The following is a 14,221-nucleotide window of genomic DNA, read 5'->3' as shown; positions in this document are numbered from 1 at the left end:
CAAGGCGCTCACCGCTTACACAGCTCCCAAGACAGAGTGGCCCGCCCACCGCCTGCTCACCCAGCTGAAGTGGGCCCCCAGCCTCCAGGTTTCAAGCCACTGGACAGCAGAGCCAGGGGGGTTTTCTGGCAGTTCGCCGTGGGGTCGCCCACCTCTGGATAACCAGCAGGCGCTGCTGCGGGAACATTAGGTAGCACCAGCTGATCACAGATTGGAGAATGTTTGCCAGAAATAACCCTTTGGGCTTTGGCAAAGCAGGTACTGAGTTGCGCTTTCCGATGGTGGTTAAATAAGCATCGTGGCTGCCTTTTAACGGTAAAACCACCCATGTATCAAGACGCACTTCCCCTCCTACTGCAGGAGGGCAGTATCCAGGGCACCTACAAAAGGTATCGGGTTACAAAAATGTAAGAAGGAGGTTACACCCTAGGAGAGCCTCTGATTCTTGCTAATTCAGCACTAGGTGGTGGTTCTTAACCTTACTGCGAACAGAAACCACCTGGGAGCTTTAAACATGGACCCCTGGGTCCCTCTTGCAGAGATTCTGATTGAATTGGTTTGGTGAACCATCTGGGGCACTGGAAATTTTAAAAGCTCCAAGATGGTTTAGATGAGCATCCAGGGTTGAGAGCCACTGTCTTATGGTACAAGTGGCTGCCATCCATACTGAAAACATTCAGACGGAGTCTGAACGGGCGCGGTCTCTGTGCAAAGATCAAAAAGAATCCGTGCCACGTTTTGCAAAGGTTTGCCGTGCGCTCCTAGCCATCACAGGAGCAGAGCACAGGGTCAGGAGGCCCAGGGGGTTAAGGCTCTCAGAGGCCAGCAGGCTGGGTGCCAAGTGTGACTCTATCACTTACTAGCTCTGCAACCTTGGGCAAGTCACTCACCCTCTCTGAGCCTCTATTTAATCATCTGAAAAGGGGATGCTTGTCACCATGCCAATCTCACAGGGTTGTTTAGAATGTGATACGTCCATGCAGGGGGGATATGGACCCCTCAGGATACGTGGCTATTCCCCCAGATCATGTGGGCATGTGGGAAGAATACCGTTACCGTTTGATTTCACAGAACCGGGCCTACATTCCGACGACCTTCATGGATTTGATGGAGAGCTGCATACCTTGGGTTAGGTATTAAGTGAGTCAGATACCAAGTGAATTAGTGGGTCTGTGATTTATAGGAGACAGGGAAAATGCAAACAGGGCAGACGTTGACGTGAAAGTCTCCCACGATCTCCACCTTCAAAGTGAATTCAAGCATATTTAGAAGAATCACAGCCCACCCTCAGAAGAGCAGCTGACCAGTTCAGGAGCAGATAGATCTCTCTTTAGAGGGCAGAGAAGCGGAAGGTGGTAAGATTTCTAGGACCCATTCAAGGAGACAGCTCCTGACCCCACAAGATGTAGGGAAGTTGCCAGGGGACCAGGAGGCTGGCCTTGGTGTATTCCTGAATCTGCATGTGTCTTAATGACGAGACAAATGTTCTTAAATCTGCCTGACATTGGAAGGAAACAGACCAAGGCCTGACGCTCTTGGTGGAGGGCTGTGGGAGCACAGTAGTGAGCTTCTTGCTGTCCCTGACCGTCACCTCTCCAGGTGCCATTCCTGGGAAAAGGAACCTCTCTTCACTTAAACGGAAGAGCAAAGAGGTAAACATGTTACATTTTAGGAAATGTGTGATGGTCGCTGGCCACATGGATGCTAATTTCTTCCCCTGTCACTGGAGCGGGGCTGAGGTTTCACAGCTGACTACAATTAACTGGAGAATCACATCTCGCTGTCTGGTTTGGTCAGGAAGGGATTATGGCCTCTGGCATCGTACATGTGGCTGACAGCCACTGGAGGAGGCTTCGGGCTTCCCGGTTCAGCCATGGAGATGGCTGCAGGTAAAGGCTACGGCCAAGGGACTGTGGTGGGCACCCCTCCCCCCGGCCCCCCCAAACCTTGGCTGCCATCCTCCCTGCTCTCCCTGTGGCCAGTCTACTGCAGCAAGCAATCTCTAGGCTGTGTTGGTTTCTGTCTTGTGTTTTTTTTTAATCTTTTTTTTAAAAGTATTTGTGTTGTTACCATAGAAGCCCCCTTTTGCATTCACTTGTGTTTTGAAAAAAATTCTCTCATGTGTCTGTCTGGCTTGTGTTTGCAGTAAATTGTGGGCTCCCAGGGGAGGGAGGTATCTTGGAGGGGAGTCTGAGAGAGGCTCCTGCCTTCCCCATCTGCAGGTAGGGCCAGGGTTCTGGCTCCATCATCATCAGGAACCCACAGAGGGGAGCCCGAAAAAAGACCCGCCCCCTCCCCCCCCCACCCCGCTTCGGAAGCTGAGGTTCTGGTGTCACATTTCATTTCATCATTGTCATGACACTCTGATCACACCACTATCATTATCTCCACTTTACAAGGTACCATTTTTTGGGGGCCGCCGGGCTGCGTGGCATGCAGGCTCTTAGTTCCCTGACCAAGGACGGAACCCGCACCCCCTGGGGTGGAAGCTCGGAGTACTAATCACTGGACCGCCAGGGATGTCCCTATCTCCATTTCACAGAGGAGGAAACCGAGGCAGAGGGTGGCTAAGTAACATAGCAAAGGACCACAGCAAGTGCAGGAACCAGGATGTACCCAGGCCGTGGGACCTTGGAGCCCACGGCTGCAGCCATCCCACCAGGCTGCTGGGCTCCCATGCAGGGTGGCCCCCAAGGGTTCCCAAGCCTGGCTGGCCTCAGCCTTCTCTGGGAGATTTGACAGGTAGATGTCCATCCCCATTCCCCACGCAGCCACACACACCTGTTGAATCAGGTTCTAGGGGGATCTGAGGCCCAGAAATCTGCATTTTAATTCTCTAGGTGGTCCAATATGGCAGGACCACAGAAAGGTATCTGGCATCCCTGGGTCTAAAATCAGACGATGGTTTCCGCAGGGACCTGCCTGGTCTCACTCCTGGACACAGATGCATTTCTGAAAAGACCTGGATGTGAAGAAACTGTGGCCTGAGAAGCAAAGCCTGAAGAGTAGTACCTTCATTCCCTCTATGGAGCCAGTTCTGGAAGGAAGCCCTCCAGTGGCTGCATATGGAGCCAGACATCTTTGCCTTCGAAGGACGTAGTGCTTCCACCGACCACACTTGTACTGAGCCTTTGCTACAGGCCACGCAAACCAGCGTGGTCCCTGCCTGCCATGCAGAGGACGTGGCCTCTTGGCCAGGCATGGAGCCCCTGGCCCAACTCCCGGTACGGGGCACCCGGGCAGAGCAACCAGGCTGCTGGCAGGGCGAGAGACCCCCCGGCCGGGGACCCAGCTGAGCCCGGGCTTTCTCCTGCATCAGATGCGCAAAATGGTAACGATAACGCCTGCCTGTCTACTTTGCAAGGCGGAAGGGAGGTTGCCATCGCCGTGAGACGCTCTCCAGAGGCTGAGATCACAGCCGGGTCTGCAGGCTGTAAAGTGTTTTCACTGTGCTCTTCTGAGCGGAAGAGTAATGATGTGGACCACGGCGGTGAGAGTGAGGGGCCCGCCCTGGGGGACCCAAGGCAGGAGCGCACAGGCCAGTGGACTCGGTTGCAAGACAAGGCAGAGTGTGTGTATTCCTTACTTTTAGTGGTCAGCGCTTTCAATGAACGAGGAAGAGAGAATAACATTGTAAAAGGACCCCTGCCATCCCCCTCCCGGCTCCCAAGGGTACTTTTGTTAGTGTGATTTGTGTGTGGGATTTGATGATGGGGTCAAGAGGCTGACCTGACCACAGACTCTGCACAGACAGACTGAGGAGGGCTCAGCGTGGGTTGTCCGGGGGCCCCTCGCACTGAGAGACCTCTGGCTGGGGGACGTCTGGCTGTGTGGGACAGCGGAGGGATCCGAGCTGGGCAGCTGCCCTGGCTGCAGGGCGAGGTCAAGAGCAAGTTTTCCTGCCCAGCCCTTTCCACTCAAAAGACCGTGGAGCTGGGGGGTTGGGTGCATGTTCAAGGGTCTGTGTATTAGCGGGAGCCAGAGTCACTCAATGGCTTTTATTTTTGGATTTATCTGAAGGTTTGGACAAAAAAACACCAGCCTCGTTCACCCTTTCTCACGCCTCAAGAACCAAGGTCATATAGGACCTCCTCCCGGTGGTCAGTCCAGGGTGTTGTGGTGAAACGGCCCTGACTGCCTGTTCTAGGCCTCTGCACCCGCGCACACGGTGGTGGGTGGTGTCCAAACGCACAGGCCCCCAGTGTTGGTCTCACCCCGACATCCTAATAAGGGTGGCCAGCAAGCCCTGCCAGGTACAAGGGCATCCCCTAAGAGGGCTAAGCTCTACCAGGTCAAAGGCAGAAACTTCAAGGTGGGCTCTCCCCTCCATGAACCCTGCAGTGGGCAAATCAGGATAAGCCAGGAGGTTCCTGCTCACTGTGACAGAGGCCCAGTGTTCCCTCACCACCAAGCGCCTCCATCGTTTACACACACACACACCCCTCTGCACAGGGCACCCCAGAGGGAGGTAGCCTGGCTGGGTGTATCACCGTCACCAAGCGATGGGAGCAGAGGGGACCCGTGCTCTGCTCAGAAGTCTCGTCCCCAGGCCGGCCCCTGAAAGCCCTGGGGGAAGGACCTGGAACCCAGCTCATTCTATCCCCCACTCTGGAAAGGATACCCAAGAAGGCCCGTGTCATATGGAATGGCTCATTGTTCCAGGGAACCAGCCAGCGTTTGCCGAGCCTTTGTGCCTGGAAGCTAGCCTAGGCCTCAGTGCCACAGATGGATGAGAAGACAGCCCCAGGGCCCACAGAGCCTCCGTTGCAGCCATGACTGACCTGCCGAGTTCTCATGCTCCCATTCAAGCCCACGGTGGGGGGAAGCCGTGGATGTACAGGTGGGTGAGAGGGCGGGAGAGGGAAGGAAGCGTCATCGATGGAAGGGGACCAGAGGGAGGGGGTCAGTGTTCACAGTGGGGCTGTGACGAGCCATTATTCACTCATTATTCACTCCTTCACACAGTGTCATTGATGGTCCACATTCTACAGATGAGAAAACAAGCTCAGGGAGGTGACTTGCCCAGTCACACAGCTGAGAAAGGACAGACTAAACCAGCCTGACCCAACCTGTGCTCCTTCCTCTACACCATCCACTCCTGGCACGTATATACATGTACGCATGGTTGAAAAACATGGTTGATGCATGGATGGACAGACCGACCAACCACATGTTCTTGAGCTGGATCCTGAAGGATGACTAGACCTTAAGTGGCAGGCAGGAGGAGAAAATGCATTCCAGGCTGGGCAGATGAGATGAGGCATGTGGAACTGTTCTAGGCTGGAGGAGAGACAGCTGGTCAGAGCAACACGCTGGGAAGATGCCTCAGGCCGGCAGGAGCTGTGCCCTGCAGAGTTTGCCTCAGTGGGGTCCTGGGAGGGGTTCTCCCTCAACAAACCTGCTAGTACTTCGCAGAGCTCCCTGGAGAGGAAATGGGACTGGACCAGGGCGGGATTGGTCAAGCACCTGGTACCTCCTCCTTCAGGTAAACCCACTTATTCCCTCTGGTGAGGCAGCCAAGGTAGGCTTGGACCTCTAGAAGAGGCTAAGAATGGGGGAAGTAATTAGCAAAGAGCCTGGGGCCATCGGCCATCAGAATTATCACCACCACCACCATCATCATCATCGCCATCTTTATCACTGCTATCGTCTCCTGCATCATCGCTGTCAACCCTCCGTGGAAAGCTTAGTGGCTAAGAGCAAGGCCCGGGAAGTCTTCCTGGGGCTCTAGCCCAGCGCCATCACTCACAAACACTATGAACTTGGGTGTATTTTTTAACTTGCCCAAGCCTCATTTTCTTCATATATAAACTGGGATAATTGTAAAAGATAATAAAGTTCTTATAGCATCTGGTCCGGAACATGGTGCCAGGATAAGTTAGTCAACATTACCGCTAGTATTGTTTGTATCGTTACAGAGCCTTCTAAGTGGAGATGCTTTGGGTCGTTACCATGGTACCTGATTGACAGAGTGGAAATGAGGCTGACTCCTTTCCACTTTTCAGATGAGGAAAGGGAAGCTCTCAGAAGTGAAGACACTTGTCCAGTTGGCTCAGCTCAGAGCCTGGGCAGCGGGTGGGAAGTGCCGAGCAGTCCCCTCCCACTCTGCCTGCCTCCGTCACTCTTGCCCTTGGGCAGAGCTCCAAGAGCTGGGATGCTCTCCAAAATGCCCATTAAAACTCACTGCTATTTTATGGTTTGCTTGTTTGCTCCTAAAGACATAAAATCCAAGCTTATCAAAGAAAAGTCACACTTAGCCCTGCTGACTTGAGTGGCAAAGTCCACCATTATCTATGCTCTTCAGCCCGCACAGAGAACACTTAGTTCCCCACGGAGCTGGCGACATGCTCCAAGGGCTGACCTTTGGCCCTGCAGCCACGGACCAGTCACAGGGCAGGTGGGGTGGGGTGGGGAGTCAGACTGGCGGGGGAGAGCCCAGAGATCTTGCCTACCAGCTGGACACCTAGAGTAAGTTTTCAACCTCTCTGAACCTCCCTTAGTATGCTCGTCGGTAAAATGGATTTCATGATGAGCGCCTCTCACCAAGAAATCATCAGATGATATGAGAAAGCACTTAACCCCGTGCCTGGCCTCTGAGAAGTACTCAGCACATTGTAGCCAACAGAAAGGAGCGGCCCTGTGTTCTCAGGGGCAGGCACAAGACTGTTCAACCCGTGTATCTGAGATGGCCCGAGCTGGAACTGGCCTGGGATCTCGAGAGATCAGGTTGGAGGTTCAGGGTGGGGCTGGGAGTGGAGGGGGGCATGGGGACACGAACAGGGAAAGAAATGGGGTCTGTGGCTAAAAAGCACAGCTCAGGGAGAGGTAAGCGCCTATAAATTTTACCCAAAATTCTACCAGAAGCTGTCTTGATGGCTTCAGCCAAATGATCCCATGCACCAGAACCTGTTTTAGGGGAAAGGGAGAGTTTTCTAGGTCTACTTGCTCATTCAGGACTTGGCCCAAGTTTTAGGTGAGGAAGAGATAGCATGAGACCCAGCCCCTAGGCTTTGGGAACTCCCAGTTGACTTGGGGTGGTGGCCATGAGGGTTATTCACTACTGTTTCCATTGTACTACTGAGCACTTCATAGGATCACACTTTCTTCTCTCCACCTCTCCTCACCTCCCAGTTTAGGTGTGGCCCTGTGATGGCTCTGGCCTGTGATATGGGAGCAGAAGTGACACGGAGCATTCTGGGTGGATGCTTGGGGAGAACTGATGCCACGTTCCCTTCCTCCCACCATAATGCCTGGCAACACTCTAGAGGGTGTTATCAGCTTGTGTCCTTGAATGAGGAAGATGGGAGCAGAGCCTCTCACCAAATCCCAGTGGACTTGTAGTATGAAACCCCGCCCTTTGCCTGTTAATGCCCACCAGTGTTAAGCCACTGTGTGCTGGGGTTTGGCTGTTACTGCAGTCCTGAGAAACTAGCAAGACAGAGCCAGTCCATGGGAGAAAAGCAAAGTCCCGAGACAGGAGACAGCAGGGACATGCTTGAGGAACTAAGGGTCCTCAGGAAGGGCTGGGTAAGAGTTCCAGGAGGAGGTTTGGGGCTGGACCTTGAAGCAGGACCTAGAGGATGTTGAGGAATGGACCAGATGCTGGGGTGACCCTGGAGGTAGCTGCAGGTGGGAGGGACTTGGAGGATAGAAGTGTTTGAAAACACTTGTGCCTGGAAAAGAAGGTGCTGGCAGCAGTCTTAGAAGAGCTGGTATCCAATTTCTTTCTTTCACAGGCTAGATGTACGGGAGAGACAAGTTCAGCTCAGACTCAAAGCCACTTCGTCATGAGCGGGGCTGAGCAGTATGGGACCTGGTGTGATCAGAAGGCAGGGGACAAAGGATGGGGGTCTCATCCTTCTGGATCCACCTCCCTTCCTCCAGGAAGCCCTCTCTGACTACCATGTGGAATGTGAGAAGAAAGCAAAGCTCTGGAATCAGACAGATGTGGTTAGAATCCCGGTTTTCTTCCTTCAATCATTCAGTCCTTCACTCAGCATGTGTAACGGGTCAGGCCCTGTTCCATGTCCTGAAGATGTACTGTGAGCAATCCCCTGGTCTCCCTTGCATCTTCTATTCAAGTGAGAAAGTCAACCACAATAGTCACAACACAAATAAGAAAATAATATGAAGTCGTGATGTTGATGAAGAAAATAGCTGAGGGGCAGAAATGAAGCAGAGTCCAGAGGGACCTGCTCTAGACGGGGTGGTTAGTGGCAGTCGCTTCAAATGGGCAACTGGAAACTAACACTTAGACGAAGAACAAGAGAGAACATTCCAGGTAAGAAAAATGGTCTGTGCAAGACCTCTAAGTGGGAAAGAGCTTGGGTGGGGAAGGGAAGTAGAAACAGAAAGGAGAACAGGGTCTCTGGAGAGTATTCTGAACTGAGGCTGGGGAGGTAGAGCTGTGTCTTCCAGGCTCTGTTAAGGGTGGATTCAAGATATATTTTAGAGAGCAAGTCGGTAAGAAGGGAGAAGGAGAAAGAGAGGGTTATAAAACCTGGGGACGGGGTGCCATCGACTGAGATGGGAAAGTCTAGGGAAACGATGGGGCAGGTCTGGAGGGGTCAACTGCGTCTGCCCTGGATGTGTTCATTTTGCCATGTCTGAGATCTAGTGGAGATGGCAGTGGGCAGTGGAATCTGCCAATCTGAAGGAAGCTCCAAGGAGAAGTCCAGGTTGGGGATACAGACTTGGGATCATTGGCATAAGAACGGTATTTAAATCCAGGGCACTTCACGGCATCACCTAGGAAGTGAGGTGAGTGTGGAAGGTGAAGAGAGAGGGCCCAAGGGGGTCTAAGGAAGACCAATACTTAGGGGTCAGAAAAAGGAGGACCCCATGAAGGACTGGGGAGTGGAGGAGGAAAACTGGGAGAGTGTTCAGCGTGGAAACTGGGAGAGCAGGGTTTCCAGAAGGAAGGAGCAAACAAAGGACTAAGAGGAAGCAGAGTGGGGCTGGACCCAGCAAGATGGGGTCATGGGTGACCTCGACTCAGTGGTGTCAAGAGAGCATCGGGAACAGAGCCAGGCTGCTGTGGGGTCTGGAGTGCGTGGGGTTGAGAAACTGGGTACCGTGTGTGTGCATCAAACTGGAGAAACTGGACTTGGAGAGAGAATCGAGGAATCAGGAGGTGGCTGTCAAGTAGGAGGACCAGAGGGGCATGTCTGAGAAAGGAGGAGACCCGTGTGAAAGGCAGGGAGGACACCACCGAGGGAGCCAAGTTCTTGAGCAGCTGGAGGGATGAATCCAGAGCACAGGTGGAGAGACTTCTCTCCATCCGTCTAGGAAGGAAGAAGCAGAAGAGGTGCCTATCTGGGTGGGGTGGTGAGTTTGGTGCCGGCAAGATGAGAGTTTGGAACTGGAGGGAGAGTGCAGGGATGGGGGAGGAGGTGTGAGAGCATCATCTTCGTGTGGGAGTGGGACAGCGGACTGGCGGAGAGGGCCGTGGGGTTGCCTGGACAGCGGACTGGCGGAGGGAGCCATGGGGTTGCCTGGCGGTACTGCTGGATGTGCCCAGACTGAGATCCTGAATTTAGAGCAAAGCAGCCAACCCTATTGTGTGATTATTCCCCCAGAACACTCAAGAGCTCTGCTGCAGGCAAGAAGAAGGCGGACGGGAGGGTTCACTTAGGGCTGGTATTTTGCCAAGGGGCTGTAACCTACAAGAGAAAGGCTGAGTTGCAGAGGGAATGCACGTTGGAGCAGTGGCTGGATGGGGAGGGAAGAGAGGCCAGTGGAGAGGCCCGGGGCAGGGGTGGGGCTCCGGGCATTGAAATGGAAGGAATGGGGCAGTGGGGGAACTTGAGTGGCAGGCATGGGAGGATGAGGACCTGTGTCTGGAATCCAGATTTGAGGTGGGTTAAGGTGCCGCACGGTCCATCTGATAGGATGTAGATGTCACCAAGGATGAGGACAGAAAGCCCTGAATAGGAGGGAGGCGCAGCCATGCGTGAGCTCTGAGAGCCAGGCCGGGTGCTGGGGTTCCCAGCAGGCTCTGCAGCACCACTGCCCAGCTTCTGCTACTTTCCAGATGCATGACCCCGGAGACTTATTTCCCCTCTCGCACTTTGGTATCTCCACTTGTAAAAATAAGGACAATAATTTGTACCTGTCTCCTCAAGTCGCTGTTAAGACTAAATGAGATAATTCAGATAAAGCACCAAACAGTGCCTGGGGCAAATTAAGTGCCAATACATGTTAAGTACCACCCCGTGGAGTGGGATGAATTGTAGCCCCCCAAAGACGGGCTCATGTCCTAATCCCCGGCACCTATAAATGTGACCTTGTTTGGGAAAAGGGTCTTTGCAGATGTAATTAAGTCAAGGATCTTGAGATGAGACAGTCCTGGATTGCTTGGTAGGGCCCTAAATCCCATGACCGAGAGACAGAAAGGAGACACAAGACACACAGAGGGGAAGGCCGTGTGACAGTGGAGGTAGAGGTAGGAGTGAGGCAGCCATGAGCTGAGGAGTGCCTGACTTATGGTATCAGAAGCCAGAAACAGCAAGGAAGGATTCTCCCCTAGAGCTTTCGGAGGGAGCACAGCCCTGCTGACGCCTTGATTTTGGATTTCTGGCCTTCAGAACTGTGAATGAGTAAATTTCTGTTGCTTTAAGCCACCACGTTTGTGGTAACTTGTTACAGCAGCTCTAGAAATCTAATACACTCACATGTCTGGGCGGTGATAATCGTTACCTTTGGAAACTGACATGGGCATTAAAGAGGAAAGTACATGAAAATTTCAGGTGCAATGAGGTGACCAATAAATATCAGTGTCCCTCCCAACCTCCACCATACTGGCATGCTTACACAGACACACACACACACACTCACATGCGCGCACACTCAGGCATGCACACAGGGACATTCTTTTGGCCTAAATGCTGCTTTGTGCTGTTGGTTATTATTTTCTTAGGCATAGCCTTTGATCTCTGTATTCAGACTCAACCAGAGACGCCGCTACCAACCGTCACAGACGTGCAGTTGGCACAAGAACACACGTACATATGAAACATGACAGGGACCAATGTCCGGGGCAGCGCCCAGCATCAGACATGATAACGTCAGAGAAGGAGAGGGTGGTGGGTCTTCAGAATGTGGTTCACTGAGAGGATGATGTGACTGGGGAGGTTTCCCTTCCTCGGCCGGCCACAGGCTGGGTCTGGACCTGCACGGGTTCTGAAGGACTTGGGACACAGCCGTGCGGGGAGAGAGGCTGGCCCTCTGTGGAGCTGTGAGTCATCTGCTCTAGCTTTAACAAGAACTAAGTCACGGGGGGGGGGGGCGGCGGGGGCTTGGGGGGGGGCTAGGGTGGGGAAAGGGCAGCCCCGGAAGAGGAAGGTGGGGGCTCCAGGCTGTCTGATGGATCAGCACAGGTCAATATCTTATCAGTTTCAAAGCTGGACCGCTGAGAACTTGACTCTCAGAGAACAGCTCCCCCCTGGATCAGCATTTGATCCTTTTCAGTCACCCGGAATGAAGCCTCTGACACTCACCGGCCAGGTTTGCTTCCTCCGCAGATATTTTCAACTGAAAACCATGGCAAATAACGTTCAGTCACAGAAAACATGAGAAAGAAGGTTCTTGGCATTTGGGAACAATGGTGAAGAATTCTGTCTCTCTGACACTGGAGTTTCATTTGATGCTTCTTGGAAAGAAACCATCCAACTTACTTTATATAAGTCTTTCACTTCTTCAAAGGGTTTAGAATCAGACCCCCCCCAAAAGCATAAATAATCCAAAAACATGTTGTACTCTGTCCTATGAATGCTGCTTCCTTCCTCCTCCTAAGGTAGGTATACTTATGAACTCTGAAAAGTAATTTCAGGGGAAAAAATGTAATATTAGTCCAGTTTTATAACAGTGAAAGTGTTTTGTTCTTGCCTTGCGATTATTTTTAAGTCAGTGTGGTATTACTGATACAAGTTGACATACACAACTCACTGAGGCCAAAGTCCTTTATGTCTGCCTTCCCAGGTGTTTATGCTTTTAGAAAAGGGGATTTGCCGCCCAGGAATGTGTGTGTTAATCCAAACAGGGCTCCTTCCCACTGTTTCAGATCCCCGTGTAGACCTGACCTGTGGGCCCAGCCCTCCCGTCCCCTTCCCCTGACCCACGTGTACTCGACCATGCTGACCTCATACCAGGTTTCAGCCATGGGGGGAAGCGTGTCCCCTCTCATCTCAGCCTGTCTGTCTGTCTAGACATTCAGAGCTCCACCAGGCAGGTCAGTCCCATGGCTTGGACCCAGATGGAGGCAACAGGGCCGTGACCCGTGATGATGGCCCAAAGCCCAGTCCCTCTGATGCTCTGAGAACAGCTCCCAGCGGCCTCTTCGCAGACAGCTGTCAGATAAGAGATGCAGTGTCCCAGGGCGGCCCTGGCCATCTGCTGGGCAAGTATTTTAAGCCCAATTTCTTCTGGAAGGAGGTTTTAAGTAACTTCTGCCTTGATGTTCCCCATCTATGAATAAAAGACCACACATGACCGGGTTCCACAAAGGGAGGCTATCGGGGGACTGGAGGGAGATGGGGAACCTCTCCTCTTTCCACCCAGTTGAGTGTTCTCTTAACTGGTCAGGGTGCTCGGGTTGCCACACTCTTCGGCTAAAGTGAGAACTAACCTACTATGTGTGATGCTGGGGAAGCTAGGGATGGGGTCCCCACAACCCTAGTTCTCATAGAGCAGACAGCCTTGCCAATCACCAGACCCCCAGAGATGAGAACCCAGGTCCCTCCCTCTTGTCCCACAGCCCCTCCAAGCTCCAGTGCCCCAAGTTCTAACACACACTCACGCTGGGGCTCCGAGAGTGTGTGCAAAGCCTTACTGCCCAGAGGATGAAACTGAAGGTGGGATTGAATGGGGTGGCAGGCAAGGCCAGGCAGGTGGCATTTGAGCAGAAACCTAAAAAAGCCAACCCTTTGCATATCTGAGCACTTTAGAAAGAGGGGACAGCGAGCCAGTGATGCAGGAGTGAGCTGGGGTAGTCCAGGAAACGGCCCACACTGTTGGGATTTAGTTCAATCAAAACGTCATTTTCTTAGGACCAGTGAAGACTTCTGTTTCATACTATAGCCACTGAGTTTAGACAGCAACTTAATTTTCCAAAATGCACGTGTCACCAGAGTTGCAAGAGGCTACCTTCATCAAGCCAGTATCAGTCATTTGTCCTCCAGGGGATGTGATTTGTCAGAACCCTGCCAGCACCATGGCTCTGACAGCAGCTTTTTTTTTTTTTTTTTGTGGTACGCGGGCCTCTCACTGTTGGGGCCCCTCCCGTTGCAGAACACAGGCTCCGGACATGCAGGCTCAGCGGCCATGGCTCACGGGCCCAGCCGCTCCGCGGCATGTGGGATCTTCCCGGACTGGGGCACGAACTCGTGTCCCCCGCATCAGCAGGCGGACTCTCAACCACTGCGCCACCAGGGAAGCCCTCACTACTCGTCTTTTAAGTGGCAAAAAGTGTAAACTGTGCTCTGCGGCCAAGAACAAACTCGAGGATTGGCCACGAATCCTAATCAGACATTTAATTGCCACCTGCCCATCCCACGGTCACGGGTTGAGTGCGCGCCGGGTGCCAGGGACCATGCTGGACCAGGGGTCTGCCTTGACCCTTATAGTTCAAAGGCCAGAGAGACACAATTGCAATGTAGTTATTAAAATCCCCTGGCGGGGACGAGGGCATTTACCTGCAAGCCAACAGAAGGCCGGCCCCAGAGCTCGGTGACTGGGAGCCTGAGTCAGGCCTGAACCCCTGGGGATAGGAGTGGAGCCCAGGGAGGGACTTGGAAGGGCCAAGGCTGAGCCCGTGCAGCCTCGCCCAGGGCAGTTTCTGGGACAGCTGACACAGCATCCTCGCACAGCACTGAGCAAATCCAAGCTGACATCTCTTTGAAGAGCCCCTATTCCAACTGGGGGCAACGTGGGCTGTGATGTCTTCCCCAGCACAGGTGGCCATGTTTCCTCTCTAAGTACTCAGACCTCACACCTAAGCACACGCTCTCAGGGCATGCTGTGTGTCCTCCTGCCTTTGCTTCTCACGGGACCGTGATACTTCCACACAATTCCAAGATGCCCTCACATGCCACGCCCACCAAGCTGCAGAGAGCTGGGGTCAAGCTCACTGCCATTCACACCTTCATTCATTACCTGCTCTGCACGCCGACGCCATCCCACCTCTGCCCCCGCGGAGCCCGGTCGGCAGCCCCTTCCCACGTCT

This window comes from Phocoena phocoena, chromosome 14 (assembly GCF_963924675.1).
Source record: "Phocoena phocoena chromosome 14, mPhoPho1.1, whole genome shotgun sequence".
Classification (NCBI taxonomy): domain Eukaryota; kingdom Metazoa; phylum Chordata; class Mammalia; order Artiodactyla; family Phocoenidae; genus Phocoena; species Phocoena phocoena.
This window is presented reverse-complemented; position numbering follows the sequence as displayed.